Source organism: Pteropus vampyrus, unplaced genomic scaffold (assembly GCF_000151845.1).
Source record: "Pteropus vampyrus isolate Shadow unplaced genomic scaffold, Pvam_2.0 Scaffold82, whole genome shotgun sequence".
In the NCBI taxonomy this organism is placed as follows: domain Eukaryota; kingdom Metazoa; phylum Chordata; class Mammalia; order Chiroptera; family Pteropodidae; genus Pteropus; species Pteropus vampyrus.
This window is the reverse complement of record NW_011888863.1, coordinates 7,166,684-7,172,398: the sequence shown is the minus strand read 5'-3', so window position 1 is coordinate 7,172,398 and position 5,715 is coordinate 7,166,684. Positions and strand designations below refer to the sequence as shown.

Below are 5,715 nucleotides of genomic sequence, written 5' to 3'. Positions count from 1 at the left end.
AAATGATAGTGCTCAAAAGGTTTCTTAGGTTCTGTTCATTTTACTTCATTTTTTTCTTCTCTGTTACTCAATATGGATAATTTCAATAGTCCCATCTTTGAGTTTATTCTTTCTTCTGCCTACTAAAATATATAGTTTATCTCCTCTAGTAAATCCTTATTTCAGCTATTATATTTTTTGGCTCTTATTTGGTTTCTTTTTATGATTTTTTTATACCCTTATTGATATTGTCTATTTCTGAGACACTAGTCTCCTGATTTCATTTAGGTCTTTGTCAATTTTTTTTTTAGCTCTTTGAGTAAATTTGAGACAGCTGATTTGAAGTTTTGTCTAGTAAGTCCAATGTCTGGGCTTCTTCAGTTATGGTTTCTGTCCATTCTTTTATTCTTCTGTGAATGGGCCAGACTTTTCTAGCTTTATTATTATTTTTTGTATGCCTTATAATTTTTTGTTAAAAACTTGACATTTTAATATTGTAATGTGTAAACTCTCAAAATCATATTTTTCTCCCTCCCCAAAGTTTGTTGCTGCTGTTTGTTAAAGGTTGCAGTTGTCCCTTTGTTTAGTGACTATTTTAGCAAAAATCGTTTTCCTTTTTTTGAGTAGTCACTAAATTCTCTGTTCCATTATCTCAGCTTTCAGCCAGTGACCTGAGAGAGATTTCCTTAAATGCTGAAATTTAGCAGTCTTTCCTTCAGTAAGCACTTACCTGATTGCTATAAGTTTTTCATTAAATTCTAAAGCTTTTTTTAAAAAAGTTTTCCTCAGTGTAATGATTGTTTCAGTAGAGTGAGCTCCCTACTCTACCATTTTATATGTTGTCACTCTTGAAGTATATTTTAAAATGTTTTAAACAAAACAGAAAAAAAGTATGACAAACTATTAAAACAAAATTCATGAATTACAAGTGGAATTATCTTATTTGCATTCATAACTTACTTATGGAACATATTCTATAGAATCTAGATGATCAATAAGCTTTACTAACCCTTTAAATAACAGAATAATCAAATATTCTACACATAGCCTTTTCACTATGAGCATTATATTTTCTAAAAATCTGTTTGGAAGAATTTAAAAGCAGTTGTCCTTTTAAAGAGATCTAATTCTATATATTCTAGTACATCTTATTGGAATTCAAGGATATCATATAATATAAATATTCAAGAAAATTTTAATTATATAAAAATTGCAAGAGAATTTCAAAAGGATTTACCATTTTCCTTTAACATAATTATTTTTCAAGTTTTTACTTGATTAGACTAAGATTGAATATCAAAACTTTTAGGCTATAAATAATTGTAAATATTTAAATTCTCCTCTGAAAAATCATGCTGCTCCTCATAAGATTTGAGAAACTCATCTGAAGAAAAATGATGTTATACTGAACAGACTAGCAAACCAGATAATTCTTTTTTCTCTACATTCTATTTAAATTTAAATGAGAAATAAGCTCAAGAAGAGAACTTATTTTGTAATAAATTTCTAACATCAATTCTCTTTTAGTTTATGGTGCTATTCAAATGTTAATCAGGAAATTGCACATATGTAACAAACACAATTTTGTCCATTTACCAACATTCACATTACAAAAAAAAAATGAGATGTGTTGCCCATGTTTGAGTTCTATTATCCACAACAAAATAAAAATACAATGCAAAAATAATTATATACACATTTAAAATGACAACATTCAGAATGGGTATGTTTTTTCAATTAGGTGGCTCTGCACAACTAATTTCTGATGCTCTTCCAGGATTCAGCTAATGGAAAATAAGCCATTCGTATTTGTACTCAAAATGCTTTGAGTTTTTTTCCCTCCAAGAAAGCAAGCAAACAAATTAACTCAAGGAAACAATTTGGCTAACCCATTTGTAAACTCAATATATCCGAATTTAAAAAACGATTAAAAAAAAAAATTCATTAAACCAGAACTGATATATGCCAGGGCTTTACAAAGTCCTTAAGCAAAACGGGAAGCCAAAATTTTAGAAAATGTTCCTGTCAACCTGGAAAAGTAGAGTTAAACAGGAAGTCACAGATTAAAGTATGGCAAAAGTAAATTTAACAAAAATGATTAGGAACACGTGTGGAGTGAGGAACTCAGCTCATTAAGAGGGAGCAGGGAAAAAAATCAATCAGTTCAAATAACTGACACAAATTTTACAGTCTCTTTTTTCTTATCTCTGTATTTTTCCATCCTGGCCATGAATTTAAAGCCACCTATGACACTTTGTAAAAATGCGGGTTCCTGGAATCTCTCCCTTCGAAATTCTAATTCATGGGTCTGTGGTATGTTCCAGGTATGAGTATTCTAGAAAGCCTTATAGGTAACTCTGATGAATATCCAGGGGTGCACATTGCTAATTCATGTTTGGATGTTTAAGGTAAATATACTTAACTTTATGTATTTGTAGCCATTGTTTTAGGCAAAATTATAATTTCCACTTTCTTTGGAGACTCCACATAGTAATAGGTGTATGTTAAATAAATTTACTTCATGGGCTACTTTAATTTTTATTTAATGATCAAATAAAAACTAGAAAACCAAGACATATTTTTCTAACTCTACAGAATAAAAAATGCATCTCTTCAAGCCCTAAAACTCAGTAACTACTCAATGTAAACTATGAAGTTTGCCCGCCCCAACCTCAGAGTCATTGCCTAGAAAGTCAAATAAAACTGGATGTACATCTAATTCATTTCCTATTATTTCTGACATAGAAGCAGAAATGTCTGCGGTATCATTTCTCATGGCTTGCTCTGGCCTCTCAGTACAATGTTGTTACAAGCACCAAGACCTTTGTTCCTCTGACAACAAATAAGAGTATAAATATGAAAGAAAAGTTGAGTTTTGACTCTGTTAACAGCTTGAAGGTAGCCACTCTCGGAAAGAAGGACAACCTTATTTATAGAAAGTGTGAAAGGGCATAAGGGTAATGGTAAAGTAACAATCACTCTCTGAGTAGATTGTGACAGTGACTCTTAGGCTTTCTCACCCCAGAAAAGCAGATTTCTAAAGAAAGGCAGATTTCTTAGAAGACTAAACTATTGTTCATGTAGTGGAAACTTTACATGTTTTAGAGTCTGAATAAACTACATTTATATTACAGCCCCAGTACTTCTTAGCACACACAATGCATCTGTTTTCTGCAGAAGCCAGATAGGTGAATGAGGATATGGTAGGAATCACCACCCCTGAAAGTGTCAAGTCCTTAGTGCTAGCACTAAGTTCTGTGATTTCTCCAGTAATGGGATATTGCTTTGGTTTACTATTTTCTTGAGTCAAAGCAGTTCTAGTAGCTTCCACTTGGCCCTTACTATTATAATAGCCCTCATTCCACAAATCATGGAAATAATATGGGGACTCTACAAGTTGCTGAGTACTTCTATTCCAAGTGTACATCCCAGAACTGAGGAAATAGCCACTAGAAGGGTTATAGGACTCACCGTGAGTCAGACGAGCTAAAGTGCAGTTGATCACTTGACTTTCATAAGCTCCTATTTTGACTGGTAGAAGACAATAACATTTTAGATCTCCTGAGATTAGAGTCAATCCAATAATCCTCCAAAGTCTACTTATTTCCTTTTTCCCAATACACACTCACTCTGGTAAAAGTCTATATAGGTCCCTATGGGGAAGTCTGGGATAAAGTAATAGAAAAAAATTTTTTTGGCAGTTTAATGAGGTCCTTCCTCAAGAATATCCCTTCATTCAGGGGGTTTGGATCTAAAAAACTCAATCAAATCTGAAAATTGATTGAGGAGCCAGGACTCTCTGTTATGGTGAGTCAAGTTAATTTTCTGTTCGCTCAATGTAAAACTCTTCCATTTACACACATCAATTCAGAATTTAGTACTGTCCATCTATTTCTTTTCTAGGGACATGGAAATCAACTAGCCAACACTATAGGTCTCTGGGAGGAAGATTAGTATTATTACTAATTTGACTCTGCTTTTTATTACGATAACCACGTTCACCTTGTCTTTGGTGATTAAATGCCATCACTTGGCCTCTGCAACCCCAGGATCCAATCATCTCCATTGTATTTAGGGATCCTAGAGCAATAGCAGCACTTCCTGCTCCAAATTCTGACCGACTGAGAATAACAAACATCAAGCTCTTCAAAGATACTGAAGCTCTTCTTACAATTTCGTCACAGTCACAATGAAAGGTGTGTTCTCCCAGTTCTCTGGATGGTTGAGCAGGTCTTACATAATAATTGGCTTTAATATTTTGATCTCCCTAAGTTTTTTGGATAGCTTCCTCTACAGTGTAACAAAGCAGTTCTGACCTTTCAATTTCATTTAGTGTATGCTATATTTTGGTCCATATTTCAATCAATGAAATAAACTGTTAAGAACCCTTTCTAACCTCTTAAACTAAAACGTAAAATCCAGAATCTCTGGTTTGTGGGCCCTTATCAATAAATTTGGCCTGATCAAATTTTACATTCCTTCTACTATTATCTTACACACCTAATATTCATTTCCACACATGTTCCCCAGATTTCCGTCCATATAAATTGGAAAAATCCTGCAGTTCTTTTGGTGTCTCATGCATCTTCTTGTGGGTCACACTTTATACATTATCCTTTGGGTCCTGCTGAGACTAGTATGTAGTTATAGGTCTAGAAACAAAAGCATGATGGGGATTTGTTCTGAGGAGAATCAGGGGTGTCCATAAGGCAACTACATCAGGGGAGGTCATTACAAGTTCTTCAGGCAAAGCAGAGTAAACATCTTCAGACGAGGTGGAAGGGCTGTTTCTACTGGAAAGGAAGACTCAGCAGAATTTAGAGACTCAGTGTACTGAACTTCATTGCCATCTTCCCATATGTCCCTATTCCAATTTTCAGCATTCCACTCCTTCCTAATAAATTCCTTAATTTTAATATGGAACACCTGTAAAATTGGGACTTCTATTTGTATAGTAATCTAACCACTCAGATGAAACTGTGTTTGATTTTCAGAAATCTCTACTCTGTAACTAAAGGAGTTAAGGATTTCTTTCAAGGCAGACACAGAAGCTTTCAGATCATTTATGTAGAATTGAGTTGGGAATTTGAAATTGTGAGCTCATCCTTTTCCTTGCTCACTTTCCTTAGTACAGTTAGGAACAATCATTCAATCTCTTTATATTCCTTAGTTTGTCTAAAATATTCTAAGTTATCAAGTGCAAGACCACGCAGAACTTTGCCTTTTGTAAGTATTTAATTTGTAGTAGCCAATAGCAATATTTTGCATTTCTCTATAGCCACAATCATGCCATGGACTGCCAGTCTTTTCTTTAAAACCCAAAATAGAATCATTGACTATGGCCATACCACCCTGAACAAGCCTGATCCTGTCTGATCTCAGAAGCTAATCAGGGTCGGGCCTGGTTAGTACTTGGATGGGAGACCACCTAGGAAGTCCAGGTGCTGTAGGCATAAAAAATAAAAAATAAGGGATCGTAAGCTGACAAGGTCCTTGCAATCTGTGAGGTCAACCAAGGGTTGCCTTGCCTAAAAAAAAAAAAAAAAGAATCATTGATATCTTTAAATCTAATGAGATTAGAGAACCACTTCCAGAAATCCCAGAACCAATTTTAAAAACATCCTAAAATTCTCTTCTTTTAGAACCACTCTTGGTGCCAAAATATATATTTGTCAGGATTCTAACAGAGAAATGGTACTGGTAAGATAGATAAATGATAGATATAGATAGATGACA

General features: G+C 34.0%; 1 non-coding gene across 1 annotated transcript; it reads left to right on the top strand.

The window, feature by feature from the left end:
• Positions 1–5,313: 5,313 nt before the first annotated feature.
• Positions 5,314–5,432, top strand: LOC111741896. Its single transcript, XR_002781116.1, has one exon. It is a non-coding gene; the product is annotated as a 5S ribosomal RNA (ribosomal RNA).
• Positions 5,433–5,715: the final 283 nt, after the last annotated feature.